Below are 16263 nucleotides of genomic sequence, written 5' to 3'. Positions count from 1 at the left end.
GGGGACAAACTACAGCAGACAGGCAGAGAATTTAAGACAGATTTACAAATTAGACAAATTCACTAGTTTTGTTTCATTTCATATCTTGCTTATTTTGATGTTTATTAAAAAGCATGTACAATATGGCCTTGTTTTTGCCTGTTTTTCATTTATTTATGCAATTTGATAATTTCTTTACATGTGTACTCATTGTATTAACAAAAATATGTAAGTTAAATATTACTGTGTTTTTTCTTTTTAATTTTATGAATAATTTGGGCAATGGGTGCCCTTTTTTTGGCTTGAGCACCTGCCCCTAAATCATTAAAGAATGAATTATGTAAAGATACTTCAGAGAAGCCCCAGAATAAAACCATGGGGCTTTTAATTACTATTCCATTTAGATGTTGAAATTGTACTTAGTGTGCAGTGAACAACAACCAAAATACACCTGACTTTTTATATAGAGAGAGAGAGAGAGAGAGAGAGAGAGAGAGAAGATAGAGAGAGAGAGAGAGAGAAGAGAGAGAGAGAGAGAGAGATAGAGAGAGAGAGATAGAGAGAGAGAGAGGAGAGAGATATAAAAAAACAATTTAAAATATATATATATATATATATATATATAAAAATAAAATAAAATTTTTAACCTATTCACAGTCTGACCACACCGGGCATCATCATACACTTACTGCTTGCGTCTTTTGGTTGACAGAATAAACACGGCTATTACTGCTACGAGTTATTTTTAGCTGAGGCATCAATGCAGAAGCTGTGGTACACTTCACAGGGCCAGATTACACCCTTGAAGTTTTCTTGAACTTCCTCCTTGGTGTGTTATATTTTAGGAATCAAGTACGGGTTTCATCAAAAGCACAGAGCAGGCACATCTCAGGTAATTAAAAGTAAGATTTTGGCCTATTTAAAGTAACATTTTTTTTTTTAGGAGACAATATCACAGGCCATTTAAAATGACAATTTCCACATGCTTTGTTGCCATTAGTGTTGCAAATCACAAATTTCCTTCCTACCCTTGAGTTACATTTGACTGCAAATCTAAAATTTTATTAATCTAAAATTCAAAAAAATGTATTTTCTGTTATATTCTTGTACAGTATATCATTATTATTATTACTGTTTTTGTTAATCTTGTTTTCTTTATATATCGCTTTCAACAATGTGAACTTTTATATCTGTGGCTGCTGTTACACCTGAATTTCCCCTTTGTGTGACAATAAAGGCTGTTTCTTCTTCTAAAAACCTTTATTCCCAAAATTTCACCTTGTGTATCATGTTTTAAGTACACACCAACCAGTCCTGTGTGTTATTCACTCAGGAGGCTATCTAATCCCTCAGCTGTGGTTCTTACCCGCAGTCAGGGGCAGGGCACCAGCGGCAATCGGGTTCAGCTACCAGCCACCTCCTCAGCATGAACTCCTCGTACTTGTCCATGAGGGCTCGGTCTCCAAGGATCATCCTGATGTCGTGGGGGTTTGTTGAACCGCTCTGAGCACTCGGGGCAGCTGATGTTGACTCGCGACTCTGAGATCTCGATGCGCAGATACTGTCGCAGGCAGTCTGCACAGGAGCGGTGGTGACAGGTCATGATGTCTGGGAAGTGATCGCGTGCATGGCGCAGTAGGCACAGAGGGCACTCCAGCAGCTCTGATGAAGACCCCGGCGCTGAAGAAGTTGATGCTACATCTAATGGAGAGTGGGTTGCAGTTTTATCCTGCAAAGTCTCTGACTGTGCACTTTCGATGCTGACAATGCCATCCACCCCAGCTCCAGCCTGCAGAGCCCTCGACTTGCGTTTGGGGTCACGTTCAGGGCGTCGTCGTCGTCCAAAGATTGCATGGAGAGACAGACGGCGCTTCTTGGGAGTCTTTCTAACTGTGGGGAGGCTAACAGAGGAGGCGGGCAGAGTGAAGATCTCGCTCTGAGCCTGTGCTGCCATGATGCTGCTGGTGGAGGCTGCTCATCACGCCAAACTGGGCGCCACTGGTGCTATGACCAGCAATCAGCACATTGGGAGTGGGGATGAGGGACTGTACAGAGAAAGAAGATGGAAAGAAGAACAGGGATTACAGAAGATGGTCAGGGAATGGACTGCTGTCATCTAGGACATGGTGGCAGGAACCTGGTATAGGAGGCCTGCAGGTGTGTGAGATGGTCTGCTCTTGTTTTAAATTGCAACAGTTTTAATGGGTTCCTTTAAGGTCAGGACGTAGAAGTTCAGATGTAGGCCACAGACCTGAGGAAAAAAAGAGGAAAAAAAAAAAAAAAGAAAATCAGGTGCTGTGCTGAAGTCAAATGCATTAATTTTTAATCCTCTGCTGCAAAAACAGAACCATTTGGCAGCAATGTTATTTCAGGACTCAAAACAACCAAGCAACTATAGATACGTAGGATATTAAAGGTTTGACAGCATTAAAGATGGCATCTATGACGCTGTTCACTGGCCTCTATGTTACAGCATGACCATTTCTTTGATGTTCAAGAGTTTTTCTGGCAGACTGCAGGCATTTTTTTCAGGCGTGTCTTCTGTGCCTCTGAGTGTGTGCATGTTATTATTCTCACATAGCTGCATGCTTTAACCCTGAGTGTCCATTAGTCAAGTGTAGGCAAAACAAGACATCCAGTGTTTCCACCATAACCTCACATGCAGCCACAGCTGTGTCAAGGTGCCTGTAGTTTTCTGCAGCCTCACCTTGCCTGAATTACTTTCACTGCTTGTTTGCACGACTCAAACATAGCTCTTCATCTGTAAAAGCAATGTGAAAGCACACTTGTGGTGGATGTGAATGAGACAGTGTATCTAGATTGACCCTTAAACCTGACATAACAAGCATAACAGAGACATAACAGAAGTAAACAAAGCAACAAGAGTGGTCTTAAATTTCAGAGACTGACCCAGTCTAATAAATATACCTTTTTTTCAGCTTTGGACTAGTTTCTAATGAGATCAAACATGCTTCTTGGTCAGAAGATCTTGGTAACCCCCTTCTAAGCTGACTTGCCCTATTTTTGTCAAACACATCCAAAACACACACCATAACTTTAAATGTTGTTAGCTATAAATGATGTGCTGTGCATCCTGCTTTAGTAGAAAAACAGTATGTTTTATTTGTTCTTACATTTGCCCAATTAATAAATTCCATTTCCCCCGGAGTACCCAACATTTTGGCCTGAACACAAACAAAATTTACTATGACTGATTATTTACTTTAAACAAAATGTATGCGCTTTTCCAAACATACATTTTGTTTCCACACCTCCTTTAACTTTTCAGAGTATTTTAAACATCACAGAAATGAATACTTCGCAAGTTTGCCTTCACTGATTTTCACTGCATCACAAATTGTAAAGTATTTCAAAATCCTAAAGCAATATAAAGGACAAAAGGATTTCCACTGCTTTCTGCAGGCTTGTGTTTGTCATTAGGGAATAATTTCAGGAAAATTCCAGCGGGGAGCAAAAAAGGTGACCTAATTAACAAGCCTGTTGCAAATCTAAACTGGGACAAAGCACCCATATGCACTCTCATAACCTACAAACCACAGTCTGTCTGGCTGCTGTTTTTCCACTTTCAAGTAGGCTACCTTGGCGTGTAGGCCGAAGTCAGCTTTTATTACTTTAATGTGGGGGAAGACAAAAAAAAAAAAATAGCCTTTAGTTGCACAGCCTGAAACCAGATTCAATTTGGCGCCTACACCACAGTCGTTTAAAGGCTGGCTGGTTTCCTCACGCTAATCATTGAAATTAAAGACAAGGTAATATAATACACTCAAGTAACCTGATGTAACACTTTAAATAAATGTCTTTAGTGGTATGATTGAAAACTGGTTGGCACTCCAAATTAAAAGGTGACAGTATCACATGATCTGGACCTGTTATTGGAGCTGACAAAAAAGCCACCCCATCAAATACAGTATATACTGCAACTGTTAGCAACTGCCAGCAATTCACTTGCAACTCTGGTCAGGGAATACAAATTTTTGAATAGTGACCGGTGGTTGCCATCCAGTCTCTATGCCTGTGTGACTGGGGCCCGATCTCAATTTACTTAACGAAGCCTTAGCACAGAAATGTTTAACCTGAACCTGATGCTGGCTTATAAAGCAATCACTCCCAGTCTCTTCCTCATGGAATGAAGAATAGGAGAAGGATTACAGCTTATTAATTTAACACTAGAATTGGACTGGTACCCAGTATCAGCAGATACTCAAAGTCAGAGTATCTGTATTGCTTCAGAAATAGAAATGTTGAATTGGTGCATCCTTAACTGTTAACAACTGTTGTAATCATATGACACATGATACAGTTTATTTTTTGTTTCGTTTCAGTTTTAAACCACTTGGTTGAGGTCATTAATTCAACTTTACATTTGTTAAGTACTGGATTTCAGGTTGCTAGGAAGAAAATATAACAAACATAGTGTGCAAAAACTAGATGTTCCCAGCAGACATATTTTCCTGACTTTACCTCATAAGTATATTTAGCATTAAGCTATGCAGTTAACTGTCACATAAAGATAAAGAAAAAGCGTGTGAACCATAATTGCATCTCATAAGGCTGTATCACTGCAGCCAAGCTTTAAAGAAGAATTTGAATTAATTAAAATTCTTTTTTTTGTTTTTTAAACCAATTTTTAAAATCAGCACTGTGTATTTGAAATGTAAGCTATGGATAGCTGTGTTGCATAAGCTGACACATGCAAAGTGTTTCACTGACCAACAAAAGCAGGAAATCTTTTCATATATTAGACTAATGACCCTGGAGATAACTTTCATAGTGGGGCTACATGTAAGTGCAACCATAGGGGATGCCTGAACACAACAATCTTATATTATAACACAATGGTAATGACATAGTGGGTGAAAGTAACCAAGTCATGGAGCAAGAGGAAACTTTTACCAAGGCAGAAGAGCAATTTCAAGCAACCACAAGTTAATGTGAAATTATACTCTCAGGGGTAATTAAACTGGAAAATCCTGACTCTGTTACATGCCAAGCCTGAGTGGGATTTCCATGTGACTGAGTATGTGCAATTGTGCGAGCACATGCACATGCATGTATTCAAGTTTTGTGGCCTGGGGGGCAATCACATGCAAGCGAGGCTTACACACTGAGATGGTTTGTCCCAGTTCTTGAGACAACCTTTGGGGTAAAAATCCTACTGTGGCAGAATAAATGCTTTCAGTCTTCTGTCAACTCTTAAAGGAAATCACCATGGTCGCATCAGCTCATGAAATATCAAGACTACCATCTTGAGATGATTTAATCAATGGTTTTCTGCTGAAGCTGCAGGTCAACATAAGGCCATCGAGCTGCCTTTCATTTGTGAGTCACATTATAATTTGTATGTCAAAATCAAGAAGGGGAAAATAGCAGTAAAATGTGTCACTTGGCACTACAGTGGTAATGGTTTTAACAAGTAAAGCTCTTGAGACCAAAGCCATAACATGTGGCTGCTGGGCTGCAATAAATAAATCCAGGTTTCCCTTGTCTGCAATTTTGGAAAGAGACAATTAGGTGCACAGCCAGACAGCAATGGAACATTTTATCTTTTAGCTCTGTGAGGGCATGCTGGAACGTCAAGCCTCATTTCATAAAAACCTTTTGTAATTTTTTGAACTATTAATAAATTATAAACAGAAACCCCTGGCCCTCACCCAAGCAAACATCCTTTTCCCCCAGGTATTCGCAGGACCAAGTGTTTTTTCCAAGTACATCAGCTCAAAAAAGAAGGCAACAGTCGACATGTTGCTGATACTGACTCAATTAATTTGCTATCATTATCATGACCTGAAAAATCTCCCTGATCTCCTCAGCAGTTAGGTATGAGCACACACCAGTCGGAGGCTTAATCTCCTGACATCAAAATGTCATCAGTGGTTTTATAGTTACAGACACATGGACACTCTAATCTGATCTATATATTAGCCTATCCATCCAGCAATCCATCCATTTTCTTCCACTTATCCAGGGCTGGGTCGCAGGGGACACAATTAGCCCATATGAAGTGTTTTACACATACACAATAAGCAAATCTTAAAATCTGCTAGATAAAATGAAATCAACAAGACATATAAAGGACATTCAAGAAAAAAAATCTGTACTTACTAGAGTCTAAAAGTGCTTTGGTAGGAAGACTATAAAATGTAAACATTTTATAAATTGCCTGATGATGCGACTGCTGAACAGCGCCACCAGATTTCATTTTGTTGTGTTGTGGTGGGTGAGATTTTCATGAAGTATGACTAGCATGGCCGATCTTAAATGCTGTGAAACAAAGCACCAGAGTCAAAGCCTCTATTCAAGCAAATTTCTGACAATATATCACAGGAAATTCATTGGCCATTGCAGGTTGTTGGACTGATGGCGGCTGGTAAAGGGGAGAATCACCAGACAATTTTTACTGCTGCAAAATTGGTTTGTCAAGCAAACAGTGTGACCAACACCATCACCAAAACCTGTCATAAACACTCAATTGAACATTGCACCTAACAAACTGAATTGTTTGTATTACAGTCTGGTCCAATTTAACCGAATGCAAACATGTGAGGACTACTGTAGTTTTACTTGCATTTTGCAACGTAACACATCCGATTTACAGGTTTTGGGTCATAAGCTGCTTAAACAGGCTAGAACTGCACTGATCCAATATTTGGCTCGGATATTGGTCTCATCCTGACTTAAGAAGCTAGATCGGACATCGGTGACAAAGAAATGATCTGCAGAACAATCGTTTCAGTTCAGCTGTATGCCGTTCACAACAGCTTTCTTTGTACAGTTGCCAAAAAACCCAAACTGTGGTCGAGTGAGTTGTCATAACTGAAAAGCTTTGAAGACGACAATGTTTTCCCTGCCTTTTCCACTCACTGTCACATTTATTGGGAAGCTTTTACTGCACTTTCAGTAACACAATTCATTGCTGTCAACTCAACTGCTGTCAACTTCCATTTCATCTGTCTCATCAGCTCTGCTCGTTGAGCAGTAGATTGCATATGAGGAACAAGACAATATTTAATTTATGATCCCATGATTGTCTGTTTGTGGAGATATTTACCCAAGGAGAGCCCACGAAGACAGGTTTTCAACCACTGCAGAAGTGCTCCCATGCAGTCCTACAAAATCTCAATTGCGTGGTACTCGGTGCTCGGATGACACCATGCGTTGGCTAAATGCTGATTGGCTGACATGTGGGCTGGAAGAGGGAAGAGAGTGACAGTAGAGTTCACCAGGAATAGGGAATCTTTTTTTTTTTTTTAAAAAAAGATTTAAAAAATGAGTGAAAAGTAGACACGGTTGCTGCAGTGGACTATTTTCTTAGTTTTTAACACTCGGTTTTATTTCAGTATTTTGTATGTTATACAATGCTGATGGACCAACAATAAGACAAGCAAAAGTAGCTCACCGACAGCTTTGTACCACATATTTTTGACACTGCAGGTAGACGAGCGGTTTGAAGCTGCCCACGAACTGCCCACTCGCTACCATTGCTGAACCACAATTTCCCCATAAGACAGTGTACTCAGACTGAGAGGAGCAAAGGAAAAGCTAGCGTCACTAAATAAAAAAAAAAACTCTCAAATTGAGTTGAAATGAGAGTAGTGCAAATAAATTAGGTGAGTAACGCAAATGCTGTTTTTTGTTTTATACAGTGTTGCCATTTTGTAATTAATTTTACTAATGAATACCAATTCAGTAAATTTATTCTGCTCATATGGGGGGCAGTTAAAAATATGTAGTATTAATATTCATACTGATGACAGCAGACTACATACTGGAAAAGAAATGTGTTTATTAAACTGACATTTATATTTCAGTGTCACTGAGTGCAGAGATGAATGTTCTCACCTCCCAACTCAGAGTAACACACCCTTCATAATTAACCTCAAAACATTGTTTCGTGCTTTGGGAATCTAGACAAACCTCATTATGGTCCTATAGTTTAAACAGCTAAACTGTCACCCCACAGCTGGCATTTCCTGTATGCTGAATTGGACCATTTTTGTTTTTCTAATCTACTTTTTCTATTTTTGAATCAAAACCAGTCCGTCACATTTCTGACCTCATCACCTGACACATATGCCATGTTTATTTAAAATAGCTCGCAGTGCCACCATACTTAACTATGGGTGGTTGTTCAGTAATGTTGAGAGCATTATGAGGGAATTCTTGTTGAGTCTGATCAGTCTATATTTAGGAAAAGATGATGGCAGTTCCCTGGGATATTGGTTAAAAAAAATGAATTTCTCCTATGCAATGATTATCGTCCAAGACTGGAAATGAAAAGCTCTGAATGTTTGAATGTTCTCCTGCAAAATGTTCATCACGTACACTAATTTCCGGTGACATTCCAGCTTGAGGACAGATTTCCTGATTGTGACAATGCATTCGGTTTTTATGGCTCCGGTCCAGAGGGCAGCTCAGAGGCTAGATGACAAATGCTATAGAAAATAAATTTTTTTTTTTTTTTTTTTTTACATAGCTGTGTTTACTTATCACACCAAGAAGAAATAATTTAACTTTTGTAAAGCTGTCACTGCTTCTATCTAGCATCAGATATATGGAAGCAAATTTAAACTGGAGAAAGGTTATTGTTAAATTTCCCAGCACTCATAAGGTGCACGCCAACTTTCTGTTAGCTGGACATCAAAACAAACCTTGAAGGGTAATGACGTTCTGTTTAGCTCATTATCTGCCAGGCAACAATATTAATGTCTGACGTTCAACAGAGAGTGGAGACCGGCTGTACACGAGCGAATGCCTGATGCTGCTGCACTATTTAGTAAACAGTAAGAGTCACAGACAACAAGGCGATGTACTTTTCCACTTTATCTGCTATACAGTGATGAGGCGACAGCTTCTTTTGAAGTACAATGATTAGGCAGCAAAACTCTATCATGTGGTTTAATTTTCCTACTTCGCTGTGGGCTTCTAAAAAGGATAAATGAGAGAATCAAACCATTTAAATATTCCAAGAGGACATACAACAGGTGATAACTATTTGTAAAGCTACATTATAAACCTTAAAAAAAAAGAAAAGAAAAGAAAAAAGGTATACATACCGACACATTGCAACATAAACACAAAATGATTAGACTGTGTAATAAAGAATCAATATTTGACACCCTGAGTGAGCTCTGCTGTTTCCTTAACATTAAACAGGAAATAAAGTCAATGAGCTGCAGTGCATCAAGCTTTTAATTCGAGGCTGTTTATTGTTAAGTCAACTGACTGAAATCGTAAGCATTTCCAAACAGGGCTGAGCGTAAATTGCTCTCTCTTTAGTAGAGCTGGGTTATGAACTCTCTGCCATCATTACCACAGGGTCACTGTAGTACTTTTCAGACTAAACCTAAACCTACAGAGAGCCTATGGAAAGGGGTTTTCACCCACTGTAAACGTGCTCCCCTGCCCTCCAAAATCCTAACTGCAGTATCCTTGACGTGGATGACGCTGTGCATTGGCCAAATGCTGAATGGTTGATAAATAGGCCAGAACATCAGGGAAATTTTAGTTTTTGTTTGTTTTTTTTTTAAAACTCAAGCTACAGGTATTAAGCTATCTAATGTAGGCTGTTATCCTGCTGTTCGTGTCACCAATTTTTTTTAAACAGCCTGAATGAACATAACTAAATTAGTCTTGTCGTCATTCAGTCACACAAATAAAGCTGAATTTATACCTCGGCATTTTACTGACACTGTTGACAGCATTTATACTTGTGTGTGGTGTGCCTATGTTGACACCAAAACACTAGCTGGCAGTGTGGTTTCTCTCTTCAAGTTGGTCCATTCTCTTCCAGTCAGTTGAAAAGTGATAGTAGAAGAAGCAGCGATAACAGATCACATAATGGCGAATGGGTTTACGGTTCTGATGTACCTGTGCTGTAGGTTTACCACAGATGGATAAGTCCCACTTTAATAAGTTTTCTTCTCAGCTGTGAGTTTCTCCCATTCATGTTTAACTTGCTACTTCAAGGATCTCAGCAGCATCAAGCATGCCAAGGCCCAGAGGGCTCAAGTGTTAACTTCCAATAATGTTCATGAAATGTGTGGTTACTTTTAAAATGGATGGATAAGGCCATGTACGTCTGTGTCACTGGGTGTTAAGTAGATTTCAATTTCCAGTGTGACAAATACACCAAAATTACCACATTAGTAGACAGCAGATCTGAGCTGCAAATAGGAGTTTTTTCACAAGGGCCCTGTCAAGTTTCCTGTAAACAAAAGTGATGTTTCCATTTGGTTTTAGTCACCTGAACACAGTGCGCGTGTTGCAAAGCATAATCAGTGCATTTTCTTCTTAGAGATTCCTGATATTTCTGACGTCTGAAACCTGCGTTGTTAACTTCTACTGTACTCTACGCTTAAACAACTCATACAAGAGAATATTGCCACTAAAAGGTACCTGACATCATTTACAGATTTCAAACTGACAGTGGTGTTTGGTTTATGCAATTATTTAACAGTAAAACAGCTTTTATTACACTTAACAGAGGAAATTAGAAATGCAAACTCTAAAAATAAGCATGCCTCAAATAAAGGCCTGTTTCCCTTACAGTTAGAGTTGAGTCACTCTCTTAGGAAATACAGCGAATATACCAGCTTCAAGTCATCTTCTTCCCTTTCTTTGGTGCATTACCATCAATACGGGTCAGTGCAATTATATAAAGCCATTGGCAGGAACATGTATTGTGTCACAATGTGCAACTGTACACTGTAGTGTCTAAGAAAGACCATGAAGAGACACAGAACAGGAATGCTCCTCATGAGAAAAGTAAGAAATTATATTTAAAAAAAAAAAAACAAAAAAAAAACAGAAGTATACCCTCCTTGTGCTGAATTCACTAGACTGGTGATCCTTTGATGAGGTGTTTGTCAGATGTCGATCCATATTAAGGATTTCAATTTGTGATCCACTATTAATTACTGAGTTACAGCTGAAGAACCTCTCCATGCCTGAATTACAGTAATTCTTTCAGTCCAATTGTCCTGCTCCTCCAGGAACACCACAGAGAATCTCAGCTGTCCTCTAAAACATGTGTTAACTGCTAGTTAGTGACGAAGACATACTTCATAATGCCAGTCTACTGTGAACGTTACAAAGCCGAAGTCTTATCGCAACTGAAGGGGCAAACACATGATCTGAGACGGTTAAGAAGCATAAATAATGTTAAGAGATTCCCAGGAATGATGATCATAAGGTTTTTTTGGCTGATATTCACAACCATCTGTGACTGAAGTTTATTCCAAAGTAGGACTGAAATCAGTTCACATTAACGCACTCCACTACTTCAGTCCTCTGCACTGTGGATATCCTAATTAAAAACATAACATAACAGCACCTCCTTCTCACCACAAACAGTAGGAAGCAGATTGGTGGATTTATTGGGGAGGGACAGCACTGCTCTATTTCTGTTCAACAATGAAGGGGGAAAGAAACACCCACAAACAATTACTCACAATTCATCAGCAGAGATGAGGCTCACTGTGCAATAAAAGCCATGGAGACAAACTGATCTGACTACCTTTAAATTCATTTGGCAAAAAAGTTGGATGGGATGCATGAGGAATTGGTGAATTCTACTGAAACTACGGTAAAAGGGATAGTGCAGAACTAAGTGTGTAAACTGAGGATTAAACATGTTTTAAAGAAGTCCACGAGCTTCATGCGTGTTTATGGCAATTCTTTGGAAGTTTATGTTGTTATCTGGATTCCTGATCACAGTCTATCCAGAATCATAAACAAAGACAAAAAGTCTGTAGTAAAACCTATTAATGGCCCCATATAACAAAAATAGGGTCAAGCAGACCCTAAAGTCCTGTGGACATTCATAGTTCCAGTAAGATGATAGAAAACCCTGGAGAATGATTAAAACAGCAAGCAGCATAGTCGCCAAGATATACTAAAGAGAAATTTTTTTCTTTTTTTTTTTTTTTAAATCTGTTATATTATTATTAGCAAAAGTCACTATGACACAAAAAGATCACTAATTTTTTTCAGCAAATAAGAATAATATATTAAAATCAGTGATTTTACCCCCATTTTAGGGGAAAAGGAGGGACCTATATATATTGAATCTAGTTCATACAAGGTTACAGAAAGCTATCATACAGTTTTCTTGTAAGAAATGTATTTGTACAAAAAAAAAAAAAAAAATCACATTTGCTTTTTTGGTTTGGCCATTAGGGGTACAAAAAATGTATCAATGTGACAAAAATGTTGCTAAGGGTTGATACTGAATCCCTCAATATTCCACAGTCACTAGCAAAAATTTTTAAAGTATATTTTTCAAAAAAAAAAAAATCAAAGTAGTAAAGGTTTTTGGCACATTCTGAGGTACCCTCAGAGTGATTCAAGCCAAGACAAACTACAGTTATAATTAAGTTATTATTATTAACAATAATCAAGAGAACTAAGGAAAAAAAGTTACTTACGTTTTTCTGCAATTAAGCACAAATGTGTGAAAATTCACCATTTTAGGGGGCACTGTGGGGCCCCCAGATATTCAATCTGAACACCAAACTAAACTTGGTATTTCCTCTCTAATCCCCAAAGAATGTTTCTGCCAATTTTGAGAAAAATCCACTAAAGGGTTTTCATGTAATTTCCAGACACCGCACCGCGCACGACAAAAGATGACATTAGTGTCCAGTGGACTATTAAAATAAATAAATAACTCACATTTTAAATATCAGTTGCAAATAGAAAACTCAACCCAGTCAAAAATTATAGTAAATGATTCACTGTCAGTTCCCAGCATACCTGTTTGTTAGTATGTCCAACAACCCACAGACCAAAAAAAAAAAAAGTAGATAACCGGCATTATTGCAATAGAACAAATGTTGCTTCAGCTCACAGCTCAAGGGTCTTCTGTGACTCAGGCAGAGGCTACTTTTATTTTCTGTGTGGAAAAAAGTAGGCCAACACAGGTTTCCACAAGCAACACAGCACAAAAAAATGAATCCATGTGACTCAGGTGTGCAAAACCACCACTGTAATGCAGAAATATCTAAACGATACATCAGTCAAACATGCCAGCATTGAGCTGTTTCATTTCAGTGGATTGGACAATTTGGTATCAGTTATCAGGCGAAATCAGTTTTTGATTCCTGTGCCCAAATTTGATTAACCGGTAACTTTAAAAAATGTATTACATCATTAACAGAACATTTTAACCTGCTTTTTTAAACCATCAACACACCCATCTGGGTTTTTCCCTAGCTAAAAAAAAAAATGCCCTTGACGGAAGAAATGGCAGGTAAGCACAATCAGTCTACATACAATGAGCGTGTTTTACCTTGTCTGCCAGACAACTAAGCATTTCTAATAATGTAAGATTAAAAAAATGTCTCTCATGCTTACGTAAATAAAACTCTCTGGTGACTTTCTTCTGGATCCAGCTAAAACCTCAAAAATTCTCTATGCAGGGGAAAACTCTGACCCCTATTAGTCATTAAACTCTTATTTATTTACAAATCAGGGCTGAGATGAGGGGATGTGGCAATTCTTTTAAAACAAAGTTTTCTCATCAGAAAATTACAGATGCATAAGACATAGATTATTCTAAGCTCAAGTCATGTAAAATACTGGGAAATATTTAAAATGTATAGCATATTGGTACTACAGCTACAAAAAAGACATGAAAAGGAACTGACTACCCAAGCTACTTGTGTAGGTAATGAGAAATGCCACTGAGAGAATAACGAAGAGTGAGTTTCTATATTAAAACACACAAATTATAAAATTTTGCTAAAGCTACAGCAAAATGTGTTTAGTTCTGGGTACAAGTGCCAAATCTGGGATTAATTCTGTTGAAGTTAAACATTACATGCCATCAAGAGAAAGTAAACGCACCGTGACTCACCGACGGAAAGCCCCATTGAATTTAAAATAAAAGTCAGTACAACCAACAAGGAATGACTGAGCAACTGATATGCTATCTACTAATTACAATAGTTACGTGAAGCGACAGCCATGAACACTATAGACTTATCTCTATTTAGATCACAATAATTAGATTGTTAAGTTAACTTTACATACAGACCACTTACTACAAATACATTAACCCGCAGAACAGGGATAAACGATTTCTACTCATTATAACATAAGAAAAAAGCTCATTCTACAAAAGCCAAAAACAACAACAAAACAAAAAAAAAAACAACAAAAAAACCCATCAGCTTATACACACTTTACTAATCAGCCTAAGTGTCTAACAAAACCCAAAGAGAGTGAGACTTTTGTAAAGTGTGCAATTTCAGCCATAAAGTAAAACGCTGGACAGACGCAGCTCTATAAACTTGTTTTAAAAGTAGTAACAACGTAAAGACAAACACATACCTTACTCGTCGTGTGAAGCTCGGCGCAGAAAAAAATCTAATTTTGTTTACAATTTCCACCTGGCTAACCAGGGTTAGCCTGCTAGCTACGGGAGGCTAGTGACTTAACTTTAATCGCCCAAAGAGTTGTTGAGCAGCTGAGCCGAAGCCAAATGCTCACTCACTAACAAATAATTCAAGTGTGTGGTTTATATAAGTGCCCCTTAGTGCTCGTAAAACTTTATTTGGTGTCGGATAAAGGTTTATGCCGACCAAGACTTTAACGAGGAAATTTTTACAAGCTAACAACGCTAAAAATTTGCTAGCATCCAACAGCCTCGAAGAGGAGGAAGTTCTGATCTCACCAAACGCCAGCTAGTCCGGGCTTTAAGGTAAAAACTTACCGCTGTATGTCTCCCCCCGATTTTCCCTTATTTCACAGCTAAAGTGTTCACTGTTCTCTCTATTTCCCAGGAAGCAGTACATGAAAATGTGTAGCAGCAAAAAAAAACTTGGCAGGACAATCGAGGTACATTCCCCGAGTCTGATTACTGTTATCAAGTTAAACACCAAATAAAACAACATTCATACTTCCGGTCTGATATTTGATATTTTCACAATAAAATACTTTTGCGTAAGCTGTGGAAGAAGGACCAGAAGTGTTTCTCACAGGTGCGAGAAAACATTAAACTAATTGAAAAACAGAACCTCGCAGGCGTTTTCTGCAGTGATATATCAAAATATTTGCTGTTCTGCTGTGAAAAAAAAAAAAACTCATTGCAAGTCTCCTTCTTCTTCTTCTTCTTTTGGCTGCTCCCTTTAGGATCGTCTGCATCCACCTCACCCCATCCCTTGCTTCCTCTGCATGTCCTCCTTCATTAGACACAGGTATTTTTCCTCTTGTCTGGCAGCTCCATATTCAGCATCCTTTGTCCAATATATCCACTCTCCCTCCTCTACACGTGTCTCAGCACCATGTCAGCCTTGCCTCTGTAATTTTATCTCCAATTTGCTCAACCTGAGCTATCCCTCTGCTATACTCATTTCTAATCTTGTCCATTCTGGTCACTTCCAGTGAAAATCTTACCATCTTCAACTCTGAACTCTGAACTTCAGCTCCACCTCCTGACTTTTTGTCAACATCTCCAGACCATACATCATAGCAGGTAAACCTTCCCTTTCACTCTTGCTGTTATTCTTCTGTCACAATTTAAATTTTTTTTTTAAGAAAACTTTTTGGTTGTTAACAACCAAATAAAAGTGCAAGAATGGACCATCTCTACAGTTACTTTTGTTTCTATGTTCATCAAGTCCTCCGGCAAATTTTTAGCAAGAAATGTTTTCTTAGTTTTTGTTTCCTAACGTCTAGATTTTTTTTCTAGATTTTCTATTCTGAGCTTTAAACGTGCAAAACTTTAAGTTTTAAACTTCATCACCTGCTCAGGTGTGATGTGACTCTGCTACATGTGCTACAATGCTGAAAGTAGCCAAAATAATAAAATGCAGCAGAGCAGTGCAAACATTAAAATGATGCCAAGTCTAAATTTCCCCAGGCATCTTTTTCTGCATTGTGCTCCAAAAAAAAAAAAAAAATTCATATCACTGTTTATCTGAAAATATTTATGCCAGCAGCAATAGGCCAATATCAGCCAAAATGTAGCTTGAAGTCATACAAAGAAGCATGAAATTTAAAAAAAGTTATGACGATTGACTTTCAAAAGGAAAGCATGTGATGAATGATTGAATTTGTACTATAGTTTATTTTCTGATATTTTCCCGGTTTGACAATGTTTCTGATAAGCGCCTGTCAGCAAAATAATATATTTATGCAAACCAAAACAAAATGTGCTCGATACTTTTACCACCATTAACATTTTACTTTTACTTCAAATTATGTGCTTTATTTGTGGGATCATTCACTGAGATGGAAAACTTCCCCGGTAGTGTCAGTTGA

The 16263-nt window shown here is 38.2% G+C and overlaps 1 pseudogene; it reads right to left on the bottom strand.

The window, feature by feature from the left end:
- The window catches only part of LOC115788290 (E3 ubiquitin-protein ligase RNF19A-like), a 28759-nt pseudogene extending 14314 nt beyond the window's left edge, over positions 1–14445 (bottom strand).
- Between the last annotated feature and the right edge of the window lie 1818 nt (positions 14446–16263).

This window comes from Archocentrus centrarchus, chromosome 11 (assembly GCF_007364275.1).
Source record: "Archocentrus centrarchus isolate MPI-CPG fArcCen1 chromosome 11, fArcCen1, whole genome shotgun sequence".
Lineage (NCBI taxonomy): Eukaryota > Metazoa > Chordata > Actinopteri > Cichliformes > Cichlidae > Archocentrus > Archocentrus centrarchus.
The sequence above is the reverse complement of the archived record's forward strand: the minus strand, read 5'-3'. Positions and strand labels throughout refer to the sequence as shown.